At 41.3% G+C, this 25,882-nt stretch overlaps 1 protein-coding gene across 3 annotated transcripts in view; it reads right to left on the reverse strand.

The window, feature by feature from the left end:
- The window catches only part of CSMD1 (CUB and Sushi multiple domains 1), a 2,142,320-nt gene that overhangs the window by 812,112 nt on the left and 1,304,326 nt on the right, over window positions 1-25,882 (reverse strand). The gene's annotated exons all lie outside the window — the stretch shown is intronic.

The following is a 25,882-nucleotide window of genomic DNA, read 5'->3' on the forward strand; positions in this document are numbered from 1 at the left end:
TTAGACAAACAAAGCTCCATTCCTACCACCACAGAGCAGAATGAAATGGATGCCACCAGGGAAAGGCGGGCCTTGGAGGAGAGGGCTTCTAGCAGAAGCCGCAGGCGAGCCACGAGTTCAGGTCACCTGTGGTGGTTGCCTTGGGAACGGAGTCTCCCCGAAAGGACTAACTCTATCAATTTAGAAATTTCGCCCGAGGCCACCCTGCAGGGCAAATACTTGATAGGAAGCTGCAGTCTTTAGAAAGGCTTAAAATCTCTCCGCTAAAAATAATCTTGAGCAAATCATTTAACCTCTGCGGATCGCAGTCTCACCACAGTGAACCAGTGAAGTTTATTTCCAAGGACTTTTGCTAGCTGTACCTTTCAATGAAATTAATAATGAAACAAGTCATACCGGAAGGACCCATTTCGTAGGAATAGCAATTTAACTACAAAAACAAAGAGAACCATAAGCTCAATAGTGATAAGAGGGAAATACTTGCTGAGGTTCTGTGTCATTTCTCAGCACATCCTACTAAAAAACCTGACTTCACGTCGGGGCGACCCACCACGAAAGTGGTGTTTCAGCAACCCTTGCCTTCAAGACCTTTTTTGTTTGTTTGCTTGTTTGAACAGAGTTCAATCCTAAATTGAATTTTTTTAAGGCAGAAAAAAAAGAAAAGATAAAAATGTCCCAGATGAACTGAACCTTCAAGAGTAACACCTGATAAACGGAATGCTTAACTATAATGCTGAAAAGTCGGGCCCAGTAAGTGATTCAATTCCATGTGGCTTTATCTTAGATATTTATCAAGTGATACAAGATTATTTTGAAATTTTGTTTTAAAACAGATTATCTATCCATCCATTCATCCATCCATCCATCCATCTAACTATCTATCCATCTACCTACCTATGTATAGATTGTGTGCCCTGATCAAGGGAAATATGACTTGGGACTAAGTCAGCCAAAGGAAATTCTGCCGATTGGTTTTATGAAAGTTGAAAGTGATATGAACTTTAGCAATAGAGGCTAAGGTGGAAAAGATACACTGAAAGAAGTCAGGAATTAAACTCAGTACCCGGAGGACACACACACACACACACACACACACACACACACGGATATACATACATATATTCTCCATATTAATATATATATATATATATATATATATATATATACAGACATATATATTACACATTACATATTACGATTATACATAATCCGGGTTAGATGATAGGAAACTTTAATAATATGTTTTCAGTTTGGGGTATATGTGCAGTAGTCTTCCCTTATTCACTGTTTTGCTTTTAGTGCTTTCAGTTACCCACGGTCAACCGTGGTCTGAAAATATTCAATGAAAATTTCCAGATAAAAACAACTCATGTTGAAAGTGGCGCGTCATTCTTAGAGTGTGATAGAATCCTGCACCGCCCTGGGGCATTCTGCCTCGGTGCTGAACGGTCCCTATGTCCAGAAGGTCCCTGCTGCCTGCATCGCCTGCCGGGAGTCACTCCGTGGCCATTTCAGGGACTAGATGGACGGCCGTGGGGTCACGGTGCCTGTGTTCAAGTGACCCTTATTAGACTTTTACCTAAATAATGGCAAGTGGGTGGATGCTTGCATACTGCTATTATTGTTTTTGCTTTATTATTTGTTGTTTATCTTGAATGTGTCCCATTTATAAATTAAACTTTATCATGGGTGTGAAGTACAAGAAAAACAGAGTTTATATAGGGTTTGGTATGAGCCACCATTTCAGTCATCCACTGGGGTCCTGAAACTGTTCCTTTAAGGATAAGGGGGAGATGCCTGTACAGGTGTAAGGGTGTGAGTGTGTATATGACAGTGAGTAAACTCAGAAAGAAATGCCAGCTGTTTAAAAATACAAATAATTTTTAAATGAACTTTTTATCCTTGAGTTCCAATGTGCTAAATTAATTCTTGATAAAAGTATTTAATTATTTAGGGATGCTAACATTACTAATATACCTCTTAAAACATTGAGATGATGCACGGAATTGGAAGCCTGCATTTCATGATGAGCGTGGCGCCTTTGGCCCCCGTCCAGCACACAGTCCCATGCTTCATCTCCCAGTGTCTCCGTAGCACTTCCACGCCGGGCTGCTGCGTCTTGTTTATTACTGACAGCCAACAGATGGATGAGGGCTGTCCCACAGCATCATAGAGGAATGGATTTGCCACTGACTGGAAGTATTGGGAATACTGCTTAATTTAAATTACAGAAACTCAACTGTGCATGGTGGCTCACCCACGTAATCCCAGCACTTTGGGAGGCTGAGGTGGGCAGATCCCTTGAGGTTAGGAGTTCGAGACCAGCCTAACCAACATGGTGAAACCCCATTTCCACTAAAAATACAAACTATAGCTGGGTCTGGTGGTATGTCCCTGTAATCCTAGTTACTCAGGATCCTGAGGCAGAATTGTTTGAATCCGGGAGGCAGAGGTTGCAGTGAGCCAAAATCATGCCACTGCTCTCCAGCCTGGGTGATAGAGTGAGTCTCTGTCTCAAAAAAATAACATAACATAACATAACATAACATAACATAACATAACATAACATAACATAACATCATAACATAACACATAACATAACATAAAACGTAACATAACATAACATAAAACATCACATCATCACATCACATCACATCACATCACATCACATCACATCACATCACATCACATCACATCACATCATCACATCACATCACATCATAACATAACATTCAGAAACGCTCCCAATGTGGCTGCCGCTGCTTCTGTAATCAGCTCTCTGCAACTGGGTGCTGAGGCCCCATGATGAGGATATCATCCTTTTGGTTGCTTCTATGAAACTCTGTCTGATGCAGCTGATGCTGCAATGGGGCCACGCTGAAGCACTTTCACCTTTCCAGTTAGAGACGTTAACTCTTCCTTTCCTTCACTGGAAGCCTCCAGAGCAGCCTTTGTTCTTGTTTGGAGAACAATAGCTTCCCTGCGGTGTGTAAAGAGGGGAGTGAGGAGGGAGTTCCATTTTTGTAAAGTAGAAGAGGTGATATGAATGTGGACATGAGAGGAAATAAGCTAGCCACCACCACCGTGCGAAACGAGGCACGTTTGCAAAATAACTCTTTTCAGTGAGCAGCGTTTCCCTCAGCTGATACATTCCCAGGTTCTATTTCCCTCATCAGGCACATGGTAACTGGCATGTTGCCCCTGGCTTCTTAAAGGCTTTCTGTCTGATTTGGATATTTAGTGGTATTAACACAGATCCCAAACTTGGCTTATACATCATATATGGCAAGATAAAAAACAAACAACAAAAAAACAGATTCTGTGAATATTGACTCAAGACCTTACTCTCGGGATTGGAGCAACTGTGTCATTTACAAAGTCCTTCGGTGATTCCAGAATGCATCTAGAAAATGCAGATCTTAAGCAAAATGTTTTAAAAGTCTCTGTAGTCATGTCACTGCGTGGAATAGCTACTGATTCTGTCCAGTTATACAGTAAAACGCAAATTCTGCCTTTAAAAAAATATGAGTCGGCATGACTTGCTTCAGTTTCTGACTTCGCTGTGCACTTACCTCCCTCCACAGGTAAGTTTTTTTTTTTTTTTTAGAGACGGAGTTTCGCTCGTTACCCAGGCTGGAGTGCAATGGCGCGATCTTGGCTCACCGCAACCTTCGCCTACTGGGTTCAGGCAATTCTCCTGCCTCAGCCTTCTGAGTAGCTGGGACTACAGGCTGTGCCACCATGTCCAGCTAATTTTTGTATTTTTAGTAGAGACGGGGTTTCACCATGTTGACCAGGATGGTCTCGATCTCTTGACCTCGTGATCCAAAGTGCTGGGATTACAGGCGTGAGCCGCTGCGCCTGGCCTCCACAGGTAAGTTTTAATCTCTCGGCGCCCTGGTTCACTTGGCTGAGAGATGGGCTGCCTCCTGAAGAGGCTCACTATCGGGATCAAATTCATGGACAACAGAAACCCATTTGGAGCCAGGGCTCCCACACCTTTAGCCTTTACAATATTACTACAGATATGTCTGCTCCTTGTCTGCTCCTTGCTAATCTACCAATTACACGTTCCATCAGTATTCACTTCGAAAATATGTATTGATTTCCTAATTTATGCCTCGCATTTTTCTCAATATATGACATATAGTTGCAAATAAAACAGACAAAACATGATGCCCTCCTAGAGTTTTCCTTCCAGGGAAAGAAAACAATTGACATGTGCATGGGTGAAATACATGGTTTTCAGTGGGAATAAGTACTTTGGTTTAAAACAATAATGGAGGGAAGAGAAATATAAAGAACTATTTTAAACCATGTGTGAGGCAGATCAATAATATAAATTACATGTTTCCAACACTGTTGAATGCATTTTACATACATTAAATCTTTTCAGTACTCATAAAACACTGTAATCACATTACATCTGCATTTATTCATAGTCTATGTGATTAACACAATTTGATTTTCACTCAGCATTTTTGTGTGTGATTTTTGGAGACAGGGTCTCACTCTGTCAACTCAGGCTAGAGTGCAGTGGAGTGATCACGGCTCACTGCAGCCTCCACCTCCTGGGCTCAAGTGATTCTCCTAACTCAGCCTCCCAAGAAGCTGGGGCACAGGTGCAAACCACCACCACGGATGACTAATTAAAAAAAAATGTGGCAATGTGGTCTCTCACCATGTGGTCCAGGCTGTCTTGAAATCCTGGGCTCAAGTGATCCTCTCACCTTAGCTTCCTAAATTGCTGGGTCACAGCTATGGACTAGATGAGTAGAATATTATTTCCAATGTGTCTACCTCCTACCAAACCGTGGCTCCCAGGCCCTGGCTCCTGCAACACAAGGCAACGGCAGAGGGAATCTTTCTTATGCCCCTGATCTTGCAGCACTTGTGACCTGGCCTCGCTCAGCTTCTGCAGAATGGAGCTGTGGATAAGGACACACCAGCTTCACATCACCTGGCTTCACATGCACCTTTACCACTCATCAGCTGTGTGGCTTTGCCTTGGTTCCTCATCTGCAAAGTGAGCGCCACATAAATAGGCCCTGTTCTGTGAGGCCATTGGCATGTTACATATGTCGACATATAAATGGTTGAAAGCCATGCTGGGCATGTAGAAGGTGCTGTTACATCTTAACGGTAGCGTTCCGTGTGAAGCACTCTGCGGAGGGTGTCTCCCTGACCCTTCTCCCCCACCTCCTGTCATTTCTTCCCAGGAGCTGATACACAGCTGACATTAAACACGTGACTGTAGTTACATGATTAGGTGTAATTATAAAGTTCTTTAAGAGGATTTAAAAGTCAGGGTTTGTTTATATAATAGTCATGTAATGACAGTAGTCCCATATTATATTTTCACCTTAAATTAGATGGGAGCAGGGACTATCACTTTAATAAAAACTGCATTTCCCGCCCTTATCGCAAACAATGACTATCCAAAGAAATCATCATTGATTTCTTGCTCTCTAGAGATAAGCCGACTAGCAGTAAGGACCTATAAGTTTATCTTGCTAAAGTAAATTGATGTGAATTCCTTCAGGAGGAAAAGATAACTGACCACCACCCTAACATTCTCAATGTGACCTTCCTTTCTCAATCACGTTCTTCACTATGCAATCTTTCTTTCATTTCTATAACTCTTCTAGCGACAAAGAAATGGAAATTAGTTTAGAATTGAAGTTACAGAAAAATTAATTGCTAAGTGCCATCATTTTGCTCTCCGATGCAAAAGTCCTCTGTTGAAAGTTTTTTACTTACATGGTTACTGGTTTCTTTTTATCAGTCTTCTTGCACAGAGTAGTATATTTCCTCTTACAGCATTTAAAACACTGTCAAGAGAAACCACCCTCTCAGTTACTAAGCTTTGTTTAAGCTACTTTGGATGGCCCAACAATCCACACTGACTGGGAAAATCGATTACAATTTCCTGTCTTCAGGTCTCTGACTTCCAAACTGAGGCAGTGATGTTTAATTAGAGATTCTCAGATCACATTTATTTAAGCTCCTATGCTTGCATGAAATCACCTGAAGCCACAGGAGAAAAACAAAAATAGCCAAAATGGTTGTATTTAAAACTACCAAGACATAATCCGCTTAATGTGAAGTCAGCCTTTAGTCTTTGCAAAGTGAGAATTCCCTTAAACTCTGGCTTGCTTTTGTACTAAAGGTAGATGATTGTCAAGGGAAACTTTTAAAAGAAACAACTAAATCACTTGTAATAAATTGCAGAAGAAGGCAGGGACAAACTAATGAAGTGCAGAGGAGCCATGTCGCCCTTTCTGGGGTCTCTAAGTTTCAGACATTCAAGTAAATGATCAGTATAGTGTCTTTCCATTAGCATTGTGTGGACTCTTACATCCACTTCTATTTACTCAGTACATTTAGTAGATACGTGTAATAAAACATATGTCCTTTGTTCTATATGTTTAAAAAACACAGAAATAAATTACACGAAGTTGTGATGTTATGCTACTTAAAAAAAAAAAAAAAACAGAGCCCTAACAGAAAATAATGAATACCGCACTGGCAAAGAGAAGTCTTAGGTGTTTGTAGGCACTTTGCATATTTCAATACATCCTACGAGGCATACATGCATTAGGGCCTGAAAAAATAACTGTGATTGTACATTCTGCTCATAAAATGTGCATGGTAGTTATCACACCTTTATTTATTTCGATTTTTTGGGAAAATTACTTGAGGCCTGTATGTGCAGTGAATATGTAATTTAAGTTAGAGGTTTGATCCTAGTGATCAGAAATGCAAATACTGGTCTTGCTGCCAAAGACAAATGCCCTTGCCTTCTGGGGGCTCTGTGATCCTGTCACTGGGATGACAAACACCCTCAGGTGGCAGCAGTCACCATTGAGGGGACCAAGAGAAGACAAGCCTTAGACAGGGCGTAGGTAACAGTGAGGTCTTTCTACTGAATGCACCTGATCACATGGAAGGTTCCATGCTGTGGTCTCCAACCCTAATTCTAAAGACGAATTCATAGTAACGTAAAACAACCTACGTCAACTGGGTGCACTATGCAGATAGGCTTATACACATGACACCACGTTTCTCTTCATTTAAAATAGGTGTCAACAAATGCGACTTATTACCACATTCATATTTCATAGTCTCAAAACCTGTAAGTCTTCCACGGTCTTCCCTCTGTCCTTCCGTATGGACATATTTCCATGCATAAAAAGGCGTGTTCAAACTTAAGACATGATCTCTTCATAGATATATTTTGTTATATTGTACGTGTGTCTTTTTTTTTTCTGTTTTCTCATTTTGTTTGGTTATGTTTTTACGTTTCACCTGACATATGTTTAATTTCAGAATAGTGGGGGTTTATTCTATAAGTTTACCTTTCTATTTAGATAAAAGTTAATTGTAAGTTTAAACAAAGTTTGCAGTTAAAGTGTCTGATACACTCTGAAATCTGTAATGCAGTCTCCGCACCCGTCCTCAAGCATTTTTCCCAGCCTTTCTGGTCTCATCTTTTGAAAGTTCTGACAAAGCTGCACGTTGTCTTTAGAATGAATACAAAATTACAGCCGGAGAGGATGGATCTGCCCTAGCGTTTTGTGGCACCACAGTGTGACTGCAGTTAACCACTTATTACATGTTTTCAAATAGTCAGAAGAGAGGATTTTGAATGTTCCCAACACAGAGAAATAATAAATGTTTGAAGTCACGAGCCTGCTAATTACTCTGGTTTGATCACTACACATATTATGTTTCAAAATATCTCTCTGTATCCCATAAATATGTGTAATTATGACATGTCAACTGAATAAAAGGAATGCTGATTAAATCCGGGAATGCTTCACTTTTTGAAAAGTAACATGGTAAGTCTTTCAAAAGGGTTCTCTGTGCTGAACATTTACAGTTCACAGGGAAATCTGTTAATGTTTAAATTCCTGCGTTGTAAGATTGTACCACATGCTGAGCTGTTACTTTTAGACTTTCTTATTTATATTATTTTGTCAGTTTAATCGACCTAAATCTTAGCTCCCTTAAGACCACAGTATTTTCTTCTTGCCCCTCTTTCACTTTCTGTTTTCTTTTTCTCTATTTTTTTTCTTTCTTCCTTTTTTCTTTTTCTTTTTTTAAATATGGGGGTTTCACCATGATAGCCAGGCTGGTCTTGAACTCCTGACTTCAGGTGATCCACCCACCTCGGCCTCCCAAAGTGCTAGGATTACAGGTGTGAGCCACTGTGCCAAGCCTCTTTCTTTCTTTCTTTTTTTTTGATACAGAGTCTCTCTATATTGCCCAGGCTGCAGTGCAGTGGCACAATCTCAGCTCACTGCAACCTCTGCCTCCCAGATTCAAGTGATTCTCCTGCCTCAGTCTACTGAGTAGCTGGGACTGCAGGTGCATGCTACCATGCAAGGCTAATGTTTTGTATTTTTAGTAGAGATGGGTTTCACCATGTCAGCCAGGATGGTATCAATTTCCTGACCTCGTGATCCATCTGCCTAGGCCTCCCAACATACTGGGATTACAGGCATGAGCCACTGCGCCTGGCCCCCCTCCTTCACTTTCTTCTGAGTGTCTTTGTTCCTGACCTCATGAAAGGCATGTGGCTTGGGTGGGAGAAGGTTCTAGAATGGCACCAGGGCTCTGAGATGGGAGAGCAGGCAGGAAAGGATGGGATAGGGTCTGCTTGTCTGGGAAATGAGAAATGTCCAAAATCACATCAACTACTATCTTTACGGTACTGCATCAAAGCTAAGACATGCTGGTGGTGACTGTGGCATTATTTCATGCACCACACAGAGGACAAAGACAAAATGTGGACAAATCAATGACACATTGATTTTTTTGGAGATATTGAAATGTAAAGGCATGCACATTTTGGATTCAGTGTAATAAGGTCTTAAGGCGACAACGGCTGGAACGGGACAAAAAGCCTTTGCGTTTATTGCATGCAAATGTGTTCACTGAGGTCATTTGAAAGGGATTTCTTAAAGACGGGTTTTCCTAAAGCCATTTTTTAAGCTAATCTTTTTTGAGCATGACTCTACAAATAAAGTTCCTGTTCATCATTTATGAAACGTGACTCAATTTCTACAGGAACAAGAAAGGCAACATCAATCCTTTCATGTAGCTAGAGAAAGTGAGACATTTAGGAACATTCAATGGTTTTTAAAAATAATTTTCAATATCTGTCATTTAAGTCAAACTACTTAAATAGCACCAAGGACTTTATTTATTCTGTAAACACCTGTTGCTGAGAAGTTCATATGAACATGCAAAACGATAAGCTTCCTGCCCAGAGCTAATCAGATTAAAATTAGCCAATAAAATGAAACCTAAGCAGTAATCCCTAAAGAATCCTCTGCTATAATTTCATTTCAAAAGTTATAATAGGACTTCCTTGGCAAAAATGGCAAATCATCTAAGAATTTTGAATAAGGGATATTGAAATGACTTTGAATGGCATAATGAGTATTGTAAGTATTAAACTATTGATCCACACTTATCACAACAGCAATAGACGTTATAGCCAGCTGAGATCAATAGAAGTAATGTAAAAAAATTCAATTTTGTTAGTAACAAAGAATGCAGACATTTTAAATTCAGGCCAATTCAGCAAGGAAGGAAGTTGAAGACTCTCCAGGAAACAATGCCAGTTGCAGCCTTTTAGCAATGAGGACATTTTCTCTAAAAACTACAGAGAAATTAATAGCAGAGTTCTAGTTTACTTCAGGATACCTGTCATTAAAATTGTCTTGGACTCTTCTGGGTGTCAATGAAATACAAAAAAATTTGTGAAAAACAGAGCCACTTATAACATGGTGCTTTTCATAAGTGAAAGATGCAACAAAGGAATTCATTTTACAGAAATTTATTATTTATTTTTGGAGACAGAGTCTTGCTCTGTCACCCAGGCTGGAGTGCAATGGTGTGATTTCAGCCCACTGCAACCTCCCGCTCCCAGGTTGAAGCAATTCTCCTGCTTCAGCCTCTCGAGGAGCTGAGAGTACATACACCTGCCACCACACCCACCTAATTTTTGTATTTTTAGTAGAGACAGGGTTTCACCATGTTGGCAAGCATGGTCTCGAACTCCTGACATCATGTGATCCACCCTCCTTGGCCTCCCAAAGTTCTGGGATTACAGGTGTGAGCCACCATGCCTGGCCAAATTTTACATTTTATATTATTTCAGTTTTCTGTAGCAAGTGATTTTTCAAAAGCTTTAAATAGTTATTTCAATTATTTCAATAAAGTACTTATTTCATGTCCAGATTATGAGAATTGTTGTCAATTCAGAAAACTGTTTTCCAGGCCAGGTGTGATGGCTCATGTCTGTAATCTCAGCACTTTGGGAGGCTGAAGTGGGTGGATCACCTGAGGTTGGGAGTTCAAGACCAGCCTGACCAACATGGAGAAAACTGTTTCTACTAAAAATACAAAATTAGCCAGGTGTGGTGGCACATGCCTGTAATCTCAGCTACTTGGGAGGCTGAGGCAGGAGAATTGCTTGAACCTGGCAGGCCGAGATCTCACCATTGCACTCTAGCCTGGGAGACAAGAATAAAACTCTGTCTCAAAAAAAAAAAAAAAAAAAAAAAGTTAAAAAGATAAAGAAAACTATTCCAACAGTGGTTTCTCCCAAATACATTTACACATGAAAATTTTTAAAAAAGTAAATGTACTACCATTATAAAAATTGTAAGCATAACATTGCCTGTGTGTGATAAGGACTTGATTCTTTCCCCGAGGTTATGGCTGGAAGGAGGTCCATTTGTATGTAGTGCTGATCCCTTCGCTTTCATCACGGAGAAAGAGCTGAACAAGTTGGTGGCGTTGGAACTATTCTACTTTTTTTAACGACAGAAAAGTTAAAGTTTTAAGATGCTGGTTCTGAATGATCCTGGGTATTGCCTATTTCAGTACTAGAACAAGTCCTGTTTTCGAGTGGCAGTAGGTCTGCAGGTACCAACTGAGCATGTTCAGCTCACTCACAAATTTTGTGTTGATCTCTGAAATAGACATTAAACATATTAAATTGAAGAACCTGTAGTTTTCACCAATCGACTGAGTAGCATGCTGGCCTCTTAGAAACTTACACTCTGGCTTTTATTAGGGGATCAAGAGCTGGTCCAGAGCAATTTTGCGAATTAAAAAAAGTTCAGTCCACATTTCTTCATTCTTTTCTCTTTCATGGTAATTCGCTCTCTTTCGATCACTGACAAATTTAACGTACGTCTTATCCTGTGTTTACTTTCCAAAACGCAGCTGAGAAACTCAGATTGAAGAACACATGGTAACACAGTTTATGCTACGGCCTCTTGTCGAGACTTTGCTCTATAAATCAAAAGGTTAAATAAACCAAAATGGTTTGCCCTTATCGGGAGAACTTCAGAGATTAGCAATGGGTGGAGAAGGTAGCTTGAAGGATCAAGTGGGATTTTACCCAACATTCCAGAAATTCTCCAATCCTGTCCTCCCGGAAAGGCACTTCTATCTCTGGTGGACCTGAGACGGTTTACAGCACTGCCGTCCAAGGGGAATAAAAAGAAAGCCACAAATGCAACGGGAAATTTTCCGTAGCTACATTAAAGAAGTTCCAGGGCCGGGCGCGGTGGCTCAAGCCTGTAATCCCAGCACTTTGGGAGGCCGAGGCGGGTGGATCACGAGGTCAAGAGATCGAGACCATCCTGATCAACATGGTGAAACCCCGTCTCTACTAAAAATACAAAAAATTAGCTGGGCATGGTGGCGTGTGCCTGTAATCCCAGGTACTCAGGAGGCTGAGGCAGGAGAATTGCCTGAACCCAGGAGGCGGAGATTGTGGTGAGCCGAGATTGCGCCATTGCACTCCAGCCTGGGTAACAAGAGCGAAACTCCGTCTCAAAAAAAAAAAAAAAAAAAAAAAAAAAAAAAAAAAAGTTCCAACAGTTGAATCAATTTTTATAATATACTTTATTTAAACAAATATATCCAAAATAGTATTTCAGCGTGTTATATCTTCAGTCATTTTTCCATATTACTTTCAAAGTCTGGCACGTGTTGGTGTGCACCATGTCTCCGTTTGAACCTGCTGCATCTTAAGGGCTCTGTGGTTACAGGTTGAGCAGCACACATTGAAAGAATAACGGATGATGAAATGCAATGCTGACCAAGAGCCAAACGCCTGGCATAGAAAAGTAAGTATAGCCTTTCACAGCTTAACTCCGAAGCGGGAGACCTCCCTTGGCGGTAGAATACTCCGAGAAGAGTTCACAGCTGATGGGGTATACAGAGGGAAAGGAGGAGGAAGGCTTTCCGCCACAGGGAAAGTCACACCCCACGGGAAGGAAGGAGGACTAGCAGGGGCTGGTACTGGAGTTTGATGCTGGGAAAGACACAAGTGTAGGGAACTGGGATACAGAATTTACGAGATGTGATGGGGAAGAGGAGTCAAAGCGAACTAAACAAACTGCAAAGGAAGAGTCTGAAAGACTTGGTACCTAGTTGCACAAAGGAAAGCAAGGGAGAAAGCCAAGTGAAAAATCACTATGTTTGCACTGAGCATCAACTTAGCGAGGCTGTCCAGGGAGCAGACTGCTCCGTAGAGGAGGTATAGGAGAGGGGAGGAGGCAGAGCCCTGCTCAGATTCTGCGCACAGGGGTTGGGGGAAACTGGGCTCAGAAGAACGTAGAGGGGAGCAGGTGTGGTGGTTCACACCTGTAATCCCAGCACTTTGGAGGCCAAAGTGGACTGATCGCCTGAGGTTGGGAGTTCCAGACCAGCCTGGTCAACATAGTGAAATTCCATCTCTACTAAAAATACAAAAAATTAGCCAGGCACGGTGGTACATGCCTGTGATCCCAGCTACTTGGGAGGCTGAGGCAGGATAATCACTTGGACCCACGAGGCAGAGGTTGCAGTGAGCTGAGATCGTGCCACTGCACTCCAGCTGAGTGACAGAGCAAGACCCTGTCAGAAGAAGAAGAAGAAGAAGAAGAAGAGGAGGAAGAAAGAGAAGGTTCATGAGGTTTAGTAGGTCACAGGCTAAATGGTTTAAAAAGGTTTGAAGCTTCTCTTTCAAGAAATTTGATAGTGAGAAGGGAGAGAGAAAAAGAACGGTACACAGGTTGGCATATAGGGCCAGGCTTCCTCATCCAGCTTCTGAAGTTGATCATTTTCTGAACATACATCGTGACAGACGGGGTAGCAATTTTACATATTCAGAAAATAAAATGTACTTCACATTTCCACTTGTTTCACGGTAGGCTGAGTTATTTCTGCCTATTTATGATATGCATTGTTTGACTTCATGATTATTTGTTAGAACCTGATTATTCAGTGCAAATAGTGCAGACAGATAACTTCTAGCAAAATAAAAATAAGGATTTCTAAACTTCTAACTGGGAAATAAACACTATGCAAAATTTCTACTCGCTGAATGGACATTCACACTGAGAAAGAAAAAGGTACCCGATGGTGGCTGAATTTATTTGTGGCAAAATGCCCATTTCTCTCTGAGCCACCGTGTCCCCTCTGCCCTCTCTCTCTCTCTCAAATCTGCCCAAGGCACCTTCAGCAACCTTTTGTGGACCAAAGGCAGACGTCCAAGTTCCTTACCATGTCAATCATATTCTGGCCCAGACCTAAATTTCATAATTATTTTCCACAAATGTCAAATCTAATTCTACTTTATCCAAACACCCCTGATTTTTTTTGACCTTGCAAATTGCCCTTTGAGGCTGGAATTCTCTCCTTTTCTTCCAAGTTCCACACTCACTCAGCATGTTCTTTCCTCATATTCTGATGCACCCACCTGGATTTGCTTATGAGAAATCCTGTCCACCCATCTACTTACCTGTCTGTCCACCTAGTCACATCTGTCACCTTCCTGTAAAGTGAGTCTCTCCTAGCCCACCATGAATGAGAAGTGATCATTGCAATCTGGAGTTTCTGTAGATAGACCTAATTCTCACCTTGACATTGTATTTGTAACCCCTAAGCTTTCAGGTAAACATAAAGTTTGTACAAATGTTTGTGAAGTCTGGTATCCAGGGAGACAGTCCATAACTTACATTAACATTTCAGTGGGGAATGTGACCCAAATATTTTTCAAGGGCTCTAAGTAAAATTCTAAACTCCTGCAGAGAGAGCCAGTAAATTTTTAATCGTGCTCCTCTGTCTAATGCTTACAATGTACCTGCAGTCTATGATTTATATATTTAAAAAAACATTTTTGATTGTTAGTTGGCACTGCACTGAAAGTAACATAAACCCATCTGTGGATGTGGTGAAGACAGTGACACATCAGCTCTGCCCCTGGGCGGTTGGTGCTTCACCCTAAGATGTGCCCAGGTCCACTTTTCCTTCTGCTCGTCCTGAAGGGCGTCTCTCCTACACACCTACACTCAGAGTCAGCTCTCCAGTTTAATTGCCTGAGAAGCTTGCATAGGATCAGAGACAGAGGAAAAATAAGTTAGAGAACTCCTGAGAGGAGACCAACATCTTCCTTGTGAAGAGGTACTTCTGCGTTTCTAAAGTGTTACCATTGTAATGGGTGACAGAGGATTTCCCGTGCGAATGCGGTGAGCAGCCTCACATCGCACTCATCTTGTTGAGGTGAGACCACAGGGAACAGCCCTCATAACTAGTGGACGCTGTAAAATCCACGCCACCCTTAGAACATACACCTATCATCCTTGTCTCACTTGACCCCTATGGTTCCTGAATGGCAGCTGCGGTTAGCTCCACCTCACTGCTGGATAAACAAACCATTACAGGAACTGAGAGCCTTGCTTAGTGTCACGAAGGTCTTCAGATTCCAAAAGCCTACATCTCTCTACTGTGTTACATGACTGTTTTAATGAATGCAGAGTGTTCAGCCCCTTTTCTGTGGTTTTATTTTGCTCAGGCATTGAAGTATTCCAGGAGTCTTTCAGTGGATATGAAAGTGCTGAGTCTCTGAAGATGACTTTGGTAGCTGCTGGAAGTGACAAATAACTTGCTGCTTTTCCTCTTCAGAAAAATAGAAAATTTACTGTCCACACATATAAATGCATTTCACGGAATTGAGTGATATTAGGGTGGTGTAAGAAAAGAATAAGAGGCCAGGGGCGGTGGCTCATGCTTGTAATCTCAGCACTTTTTGAGGCCGAGGCAGGCAGATCACAAGGTCAGGAGATCGAGACCATCCTGGCTAACATGGTAAAACCTCATCTTTACTAAAAATACAAAAAATTAACCAGGCATGGTGGCAGGTGCCTGCAGTCCCAGCTACTCAGGAGGCTGAGGCAGGAGAATCGTTTGACCTGGGAGGTGAAGTTGCAGTGAGCTGAGATTGCACCACTGTACACTAGACTCGGTGACAGAGCATGACTCCATCTCAAAAAAAAAAAAAAAACACCATAAAAAAAGAATAAGTATTATGGGGGAACTTAGGAATAAGTAATTGATATTGACTTGGAAGACTGGAAAAAGTTTCTTCAAAAAGAAGAATGGAAATAAACAGGTATGGTCGCAGGGTGTGAAAGGAAATTCAATCTCAGGACCACTAACTCATTAAGCCAAAGGGAAAAATCAAGCTGGGAACTGGGTCCCGAAAACCTCCCTGCCCCTTTTTGGTTCCTAAATAAGGTGACTATAAGATGAAAAGAATTTTCTTTTCTTACACACTTTCCCATATTTATTCCCATAAAGAAATTCCTAGTGAGCAGCAAGATCTTTACTCTAAGGTGTTTCTGTTAAAATCTCAACATGGCAATGTGAATTGATAGCTTACCTTTACAGGTGCAGTCACCCCCTTGCCCACCAGACACAAATGCATATCTGGCCGCTCCCCTAACTCATTTTGTCTGTGTTATCGTATGTAAATTGCAGATTCCCTGTATTTTTCCTCTGCCCCATTTGTCTATGTCGTCTTATGTAAAAAATTGCAGAATCACTGAGCCAGATGAAGGCATGAATGATTGTTTTCCCCTATCTTGTTACATGAAAATTGTGTACTTCTCAATATCCTGCCCTTTCCCCTTTAAATATGGAGCCCTTAATATCATCGTCGGAGAAGATCATAGACCTGTCTCCCCAGCACGCATCCTTCACTTTGGCAAATACAGCTCCTGAAATGATTAAGACTTGCTACTTTTCTGGATTGACGAGGGTATGGAAAGTCCGGTGGGACGGAGAGTTCGGGACAGGGGATGAAGTGTCCAAGCTGCAGTCTGTGTCTGTAGCCGGAGAATGGGAAGCTCGGGATACGGATTAAAAGACGAGTTTGAAAAGGAGGACGGGGACACAGCGTGGAGAGCATCTCTTCCTCCTGCTGTACCCTGTGCGCCTCCAGTGATTTCTAAACAGGGCACAGCATGACCAGATTTGGGGCCCAGGTTAGTGAATTACATGGGGTTTTATTCCACAGAAAGATTTTAACTAGGAAAAGACTTTTGAACTTTTTGGAGGCCAAATAAATAAATAAATTAGCTTTAAAGACTCAATTCTTTATTGTCATGCCACGCTCCCATGACTAGTTGGCCCATGTAAATGCGGATGACGCGGTGGACAGCCTCCTAACACGTGCAGGGCACACAGTATTGCCTGAGGTTCCAAAGCACGTGCTATCTACAAGAGGGGCCTGCAGACGTGTAGCAAATACACACGAAACACTGTCTGGGCTAAGAAATGAAGAGTCACTGTCTTACAAAATTAGGACAATGTAGGCACGCTCGAGACATGGTGTATATTTCTCTAGAAAGAATGACGTTTCTATTTGTTGTGTTTCCTATATCTATGGAGCTAAACACCATGATTCATAAGCGCTTGTCGCAGATATGGTAACGAATGATGTTCAAACACACTGAGAACTCTAGCTGAGTGTGTCTGAAGCAGGCTGACATCTCTAAGGGTTTTACTGGGGACAGGGCTGAGGCCTTCTGTAAGAAAGCCTAGAGCAGCTGTGGCTGAGAGGCTCTTGGGATTCCCTGGGCAGTGAATATTTATCATCTGATACAAATAATTCAATATTTTAACAACCACTGTGGACAAACAAGCTGAATCTTAGACCAGGATATGTGTCTTGAGAAAGCAAAGCTCTTATTACGTTCAACACAAATTTCCAAATAGCTACAGAAAAACATTTTGTACTCCATCGTTTCTCTGTTACATTCTTTGGGTCTGTAAATCGTAGACTATGCCATGGTCAGAAGTTAACTACATGAGGGGACTATGGCACCTTGACTACGGTAGAGGACACGACAGTCAACTCTGTAAGAACCTGGTTGGAATCTCATGGGCCTTTAAAATCTACCACTGAGACTGAGTGGACCAGCAGGAGGGAACCTTGGAGACACTTCTTCAAAACTGCTGTGACAAAGAAAGGCCTTACAAACGGGTGACTCAATGCCAACTTGACATAATTTGAAGCAGTTGGAGGAAACCAGATTCTGCACGTGTACAAAAGGAACCTCGCCCAGGACCTAACAGTCGCAATTGTCAGTGGTTGTCACGTGCCTCCTCTGCTACGCTTGCTCCTCTGCCATTTTGAAACCCATCTCTGGACTGATTCTGAGAGCGCCACTTAGACGCTGAGGCATCTGGGCTGTCCTTCCACAAGGGGCATGGATCCCCGGTGAAGTCAGGCAGCTGCTGGAACAGAGAAGTTCACTGCCTTGGCCTGGGTCGCTTATTACATGAAGCAACAGCTTCACCGTTCAATTTCAGAAGCCTGATTCAGATGATTAAGAGAGCAAGCGATGTAAGCTGTGCCCTTGAAGGTTTACTGGTTGCCCTACAGCTGTGATTGACCTGTGGTTTCCCTGCATTGTCCTGTAGGTAACTAGCTGGGGAGCAACCGCTACAGCAGCCTCCCAACCTGGTCAGGGCAGCAGGCCAGGGGAGGGAAGGCCAGACTTCATGACTAGTTGGTCAATGTAAACACTGAAGACTTTGGTGGACAACTTCCTAACATGAGCAATATACACAGTAATGTTTGCCATGCCAGAGCACACTGCTACCTACCCATAAGTGCAGATGGACATTTAGCAAATAAACAAGAAACACTGTCGATCTGGCCACCTATATTGCCTGCGTGAGACACAGAACATGAAGAGTAAGAGTGGTTTAGGGCTGATACGCTGAAAGCCAGAATAAGTTCTTCCTCTATGTCACAAAAATATGAATTGCAGGAAGACAATTTACCAAGGGAGTAATCACCTAGCAACATAAGAACTTAACATCTACCAGTCAGTGCCAAATATTAATCTGTTTTAAATAGCTGTGATTTACTGGATAACAGTGTTGGCACCCAGTTCTCCAAAGTCAACCACACTTAGAAATTTAGAGAAGGAAAGGATTTAGCTTGAGTGGTTTTATATGTAACGGCAAACATTTGTCCTGCATTAATATTTCAAACGCACAACTTTAAAATAAATCAATACATGAAAGTGCATTGAATTAAAATTCTGGCATGAACTCAAACATTCGTTTATTTCATTAGTTCATTTATTTCATTTGTTCATTAATTTAACATCTCTTATGAATAATATTTCATACCTTTCTTAAGAAATGTATTCTTGTTTCAATGTTAGTAAGAAATTACCCCCAATATCTACTCAAAATAATTACAACTACAATTTAAGTGTATTTTTCCTATCCCTACTAGATATCAAAAAGCAGTTCAGAATGATTTTTTTTTTTTTTTTTTATAGAGTATCCCTCTGTCACCCAGGCTGGAGTGCAGTGGTGCAATCTTGGCTCAATGCAACCTCTGCCTACTAGGTTCAAATGATTCTCCTGCCTCAGCCTCCTGAGTAGCTGGGATTACAAGTGCATGCCACCATGCACGACTAATTTTTTTTTTTTTTTTTTAAATAGAGACAGGGTTTCACCATGTTGGTCAGGCTGGTCTCGAACTCTTGACCTTTTGATCCACCCGCCTTGGTCTCTCAAAGTGCTGGGGTTATAGGCGTGAGCCACTGCGCCTGGCTCAGAATTAAGTTTTACCTTTATGACTTTTTAATATACTGAGAGAAACAAAATAATCGTGCCTGTTTTATTTTCTTTTATGAAGGTGAATAGGGTGGGGATAAGAAACTGTCATTGCACGTCCTGCCCAAGGGGACCCAGTACAGTGGGCCAGGACAGGGGCCTGTCAGGTTTCTGCTTAGAATAGACCAATCTGAGTCATAAAGCTGTGACTAATCTAGAGCTATCCAAACATGTTGCTCCTTTCATTAAGATTTCTATTTTACAAAAACAAATCACGACCCCCCACCGCCAACTAAAACACGTTCTGATTGTAAGCAGCGGGAGCAGGACAGCAAGCCGGTGGAGAAACAGAGCTGAAAAGACTGACGCGAAGCCCAGAGAGCAGCAGCCTGCGCGCGCGTCCTGGTTCTGCCATGCGCAAGCCCTGCGATGACAGCCACGCCCCTTCCTCGCTCCCTGACCCACGTGTGAGATGCAGCTGCTTTCCGTTCTGCCATCCAATAACGCCATGACATCCAGGAGGGATTTTCTGGGTAATTTTGTCTGGCCCCATTTGCAAGCCAATTGTAAACAACTCATCATTTTCTTTGAAAGAGATTGTTCTGCTCACCACCTTTGAAAACGCTTTTTTATGGAAGTGTTATGTAGACACAGTATTCTTTTTTATTAATGGTCATCCATGTGAATATGTAACTTTGCAATATCCTGAATTTCACATAAATGAATCATATGGTTTATAGATTTTTTTTGATGAAATATTGTCTGTGAGAGTCATCTGCATTGTTCCATACAGAGGTAGTTTGTCTCTCTCCGTGTTTGTTTAGAATTGCATTGTACACACATATGTTGTTTATTTATGAGTTCTATGGTTAATGGACATTTGGGTCATTCGCAGTGGTTGACAATAGCTCATGCGTCTCCCGTGGACATTCTCTGTACCTGTCCTACACAGCTACTTATTTCTGTTGGGCACGTACCTGAAATGGAATTGCAGGGTCTAGAGATTCCTTATGTTCAGCTTCATGGTAAAACAGTTTTCTAAAAAGTTTGTATCAATTCAGACTTCCACCAACAGTGTAAAAATGATAGTCATTGTTGTGTTCTTTATGTTTTAAAATTTGGAATTTTGAGCTGTTTGTTTTAGTTGCTTTGGGCTGGGGAGGCACAGAGCATGAAGAAGCCCCCAGTGTGGCGAGCTCCCTCCCATGTGCTTGCCCCACGTTTCTTCCATTTTATTAGAAATCCACCATGATTCCGCAAGATGGGCGTGACTGTTTTATAGAGAAAGGTAGCAAGACACACAGGCAGAATTGGTACTAGTTAATCATAAGTACCTAATGAAAAGTGTGGAGTAAGGGTCAGTAGCTTGGAACACATAGATGGGCACTTTTCAAAAGGGTTAACAGCTCTGCCATTGAGACTTTGCAAGAATCTTTTGTTCTGAGAGAAATTAAAGCAGGTACTTAGGAAAAGCAGCTATGTGTTTCTGATTTGAACGAGTTATATTTATTAAAAACAATTTTTCACGTAGAGGTTTAGTGGTTTTCAGAATTATTTAGAGGTTACAAGACATTTTGCTAATTTATTTTGATTGAAAGAATACTGTATGTGTCCATACCTACCTAATAGTTCCCTCAGGTAGAAGAGAGTAAGGGATGACCACTGCCATGAAAACAGGCAGGAGGCCCGTGTGGAAGCTTCTAGACACTCTGCAGAGCCATGGTCCCTGTGGCCTTGGGAGAAACAGAAGCACTTGATTTCCCCCATTCCTTCCACTGATCGTAACTGAGCACGTTCTGGGTTCTAGATAATGGTTGTTGCTATTTTGAACACTGCTCTGAAAGGAGAGGCAGCCAGGCACGCCACCAGAATCCAGGTGGAATCCGAGATAGAGCTCTGGAAACTGCTTTCAAATCGCAGAAAATGAGAGCATGGGAGAACGGGGAATGCACACCTTTTATCCACATTAGAATTAACCTGGGAACATGAGGCTTTTAATAACTCAAAATGCCTTTCTAATAAGATGAAAGTCTTCATTTTGTGTAAAGGCCTTCATTTTAATTGAAAGGGAAAATCAATAGTTACATGAAACTATAACCTAAAAACAAGCTAATTACTGTCAACACCAGCTTTATGCTGCTGTCAGGATTTCCCTTGATTTATGAGATGAGTGTTCCCTATATAAATTGGAATTTTATTACAAACACTTTCTTTCAAAATGATTTATCAGTTACAAAAATCAACGGGAATTTCATTTTGTGAAAATTGTAATTTTATAAATAGGTCAACGTGTGTAAAACTGGAGCCCAGCGCTTAGATGGCTATTTAGCAGCAAGGGGGCCCTCATGGTTCAAGATTAATATATTTTCAAAAAATGTATCTTGTAGACGTTGAAAATGTCTAGATGATGGATTGTGCTAACAAGGCACTTATTTAATTATAATTAATGATGGAGGCAACATATAAAGAATGGGCTCAATTTTCAGCTGATTTAAAGAAATAATGTGTCCTGTATAAATCTATCATTCAACCGCAGCCCAGCAGATACAGAAGACATTGCATATATATCGTGGACTTTGTCTGCATTTTCCACTTCTTTAGTTCACAATGCTATTTTATTTATTTTTTATTTTTTTTATTTTTTTGTTTGAGACAGAGTTTCGCTCTTGTTACCCAGGCTGGAGTGCAATGGCGCGATCTTGGCTCACCGCAACCTCCGCCTCCTGGGTTCAGGCAATTCTCCTGCCTCAGCCTCCCGAGTAGCTGGGATTACAGGCACGCGCCACCATGCCCAGCTGATTTTTTAGTATTTTTAGTAGAGACGGGGTTTCACCATGTTGACCAGGATGGTCTCGATCTCTTGACCTCGTGATCCACCCGCCTCGGCCTCCCAAAGTGCTGGGATTACAGGCTTGAGCCACCGCGCCCGGCCCACAATGCTATTTTAAAAGTGAACAGATTTTAAGAGTAGCAACTGTAGAAGAGTTTTACTTGTCAATCAACCAACCCTCCTACCGCTTCTGGCGCGACTTGGTCACATGATTACAAGGTGTAAGTCACAGCAGAGAGTGTGAGGCTCAGAGAAGAAAGAATTGGGAGATGAAAGTTAAACACATAAGGGGAGAGTGGAAAGAATATTTTATGTTGGCTGTCATTTATTTGACCAAGAAAAGCACCAAGTTAAAAAAAAAATTTATTATTTGTTTTTGAGAAGTTACACAATTCTATCCAAGCCTCATACTCTAGAAAACAAAGCAGTTTCTTAGAGTAAGAGACCACCAGAGGGCTGAGCCATAGCTTAGGAACCGCGAAGGGTTTCCCAGGAATTCCAGATAATATGCAGTCATAGCAATCCGAGTATCACTAGCAGAATGTTTGTATTCTCACAAATGACCCTAAATGGTACAGGTGACTACGATGATGTTAAAATGACATAAAATGTACCCTAAGCATAAAAATGTATGTTCTTTTTAAAAATGCGGGTGAATCACGAGGTCAACAGATCGAGACCATCCTGGTCAACATGGTGAAACCCCGTTTCTACTAAAAATACAAAAAATTAGCTGGGCACAGTGGCACGTGCTTATAATCCCAGCTACTCAGGAGGCTAAGGCAGGAGAATTGCCTGAACCCAGGAGACAGAGGTTGCGGTGAGCCGAGATCGCACCATTGTACTCCAGCCTGGGTAACAACAGCGAAACTCCATCTCAAAAAAAAAAAAAAAATTCTTCTTCTTCTCCATAATATATATGTGTATATGTATTACATATATATGTATGTACATATTTATATCTTATATATATCATGTATATATGATTCAGGTTGTTCGACAGAGCATTTGGAAAGATGAGAAAATAACATAACAACGTTTATGTAAGTTTTCACTACTATCATTAGGGTTGAATAACAATCGACTATGCTTTGTTTTGCAATTCTGTTGGCACAAATAATACCAGGTTTTCCTTTTTCAATGTGTTTAGTTGACATCAAAAATATGGTACAATTTGGGCTTCCTGGTATTCAGTCCCGGCACAGGCAAGAGGGAAGACTCAGCTGAACAAAATATTTTCCCTGCATGACAGGAGGGCTTCCATTTGCCCTCAGAAGGCACGGCCTTGAGGATCTTACTTGCAAAACATCAGGACAGGCCCTTGTGGAAGGATGGGCCATTGGATGGCTGGCAGGGACGCTGAGAGGGGCCATCTCATCCTAAGCAGTTGCTCTGTCTTAGGTTTGTTCTAGAATGGGCAACAGAAACCACCCTGAACCTCCCATTCCTTTGTGACAGTTCTGTTCTCTGGAGCCAGAAAAATAAACGTGGCTCCTTTCTGCCCAACATGCACCTCGAGCCCTCTCTGTCTCTTCACATCCTCCTTCTGCTGTGTCTCGCCATCTTCCTGGCAGTTCTCTGGTTCTTCTTCTTCTAGGGTGGCGTCTAGTCCTGAACCTAACCTTCCACAGGCGGTCTGCCGAAATGTGGTCTTAAGCATGAAGTCCCCTGTTAAATGAGGCCTATGTGCTAATGGAAAACATGTAACTTCAGTGTACCATGCTGTCTTAGAGCTGAACTTCAAAGTCGGCCTTGAAATGTTTCCTATACATTCTGTGAAGCCAGGCTTACTTCTCCTGATAACCGTCATACCTTTAACCATTTTACAATTAACTCCAACATTTTTGACTCCTCTCTTCTTATAAATAAGATTAAAATATGTGTACATACACATATGTACACACATATACATCTCTCTATATATATTTCTTTATACATTGTTATAAAAATATATATTACAATAAATTTAACTATATGTAATTATATATGCTTTATAATTTAAGTGTAAATGTTTATACTTAAATATATAATTAAGCATATATTATACTATATCTAAGGTTTATAATTTATACTTATGTAAAAGAATAAAGTGTGTATAATCTACACAGTTTAATTCTATAATTTAATTGTATTGTTTAATTATATAATTTATATAATCTCTATAATATAACATCATTGATTTTGTATATTTTTTAACTTTTAAAAATCAATGTCTGATACATCAAAGTGATGGCTATTTTCTGCCAAGCAGTAAGTTTCTTATATCTACCATCTTGGAGCAGCTTCAGATTTGATACTCCATTTTTTACCTTTCTTTCAATTAAATATATAAATGCCAAGTTCACTGATCAGGTCTGAGAAACAAATACTTAGAAATTTTTCTTTAGTTCAATGCTGTTCAATTATTGAGAGCTCTAGGAAAAGATCAGTTAACATTTTAGCATCAAATCTATAAATCAACCTAACTATATAATCAGTCCAATGGCATTGTAAATATTGACTTATGCTTACATTAAATCAGGGACGGGACCGATATATCCATAGATGTGGATTAGTGCAGAGAAAACGCAGATAGAATTTCCCTACCAGATCACCTGGAGTCTTCCTCATTCACACCCACCCAGTCTCAGTGTGACCCCCACCTCCCACCACCAATATGTCCATCCCACACTTAGTTGGTTCTGACTGCAGCCAGAGTGTAAGGCAGTAACAAGATAAAGGCAAATACAAGCAGGGATGGAAAAGGAGGGTAGGTCGTGCCCGGGCCCCAGGTGAGGTGAAAGGGCATTGCTTTCACTCCAAACAGATTTCAGGGCAGCTTATTTGCAACCAGAGGAGATCAAACTGAGAACCTTCTGGCATGAGGAGATGGACCGTGTTCCTGATGAGGTCTAAAATGTATTTTGGGGCCAGGTGTGGTAGCTCATGCCTGCAATCCCAGCACTTTGGGAGGCTGAGGTGGGCAGATCACCTGAGGTCAGATCAAGATCAGCCTGGCTAACACAGAGAAACCATGCCTCTACTAACAATACAACATCAGCCAGGTGTGGTGGTGGGCACTTGTAACCCAGCTACTCGGCAGGCTAAGACAGGAGAATCACTTGAGCCCAGGATGCAGAGGTTGCAGTGAGCCAAGATCACGCCACTCCACTCCAGGCTGGGCAAGAAAGCAAGACTCTGTCCTCACCTCCTAACTCCCACCAAAAAAATCCATATTTTGGTGAAACAAATTCGTCCCTGGATTCTGAAGCAGGCAAATTCTGCTTATGTCACGTGTTCCAGGGACTGTGTGGTAAATAAAAGCTGCTCGTTTAATGTGTGCTCAGCACCCTCTGTATTTCGTTCTCTGCAAATTACCCTTATTTTTCTACTGGTCATCCAAAAGGAAACAATGAAAGCATGATCGATTTTAAAATGTGTAAGATAAGAGATATTTAAACCAGTTTACTTGTGGAAAAATTATTTAAATCTCCAGCAGGAGCTATAATGAGTTCCTTTTGCATTCTGAGTTTCATGGGAGTTCCTTACAAAGTGCAAACTGTCTCTCTGACCTACTAGTTCCTGGAGCATGGAGGATGCCGTAATTTCTCTGGCTCTGAGGGCCTGGTGTCTTCTCTTGCACGTAGCAGGTGTTCAGGCAATGCTGCCTTAATGGGGCCAACATTCTCATATTCACAACGTGGGGAAAGCTTAGGCAGTTTGATTGGGAAGGTCTACTATTTGCAAGTGCACTCATATTATTTTAATTTGGAAATGCAAGCGGAATGGTTTTCAGTGCACTGTTTAATAAATTGAATAGTTTTTTTTCTGTATTAATAAGGATTACTCATTATTAAAAACATACAGTAAATGATGCAATATGATCTAGGTATAAACCTTAGAAACCGGAGGGAAAAAGAACATTTCTCTAACCAACTCCCTCCTAACGATTAGAGACTCCACGTTTTGCTGGGTTGCAAGCAATGCAGAATCTTCAAGGTTCACTTTGTGCAAATTACTGACTTCGGCATCTGCGTTGTGAAGACCCTTCAGGATTAAAAGTGATATTTCAATGCTTTTTGTGCATTTTCATGCAACCTATATGCTACAGCACTCTTAGCATGCAGATAAATACAAGAG

Source organism: Callithrix jacchus, chromosome 13 (assembly GCF_049354715.1).
Source record: "Callithrix jacchus isolate 240 chromosome 13, calJac240_pri, whole genome shotgun sequence".
NCBI lineage: Eukaryota > Metazoa > Chordata > Mammalia > Primates > Cebidae > Callithrix > Callithrix jacchus.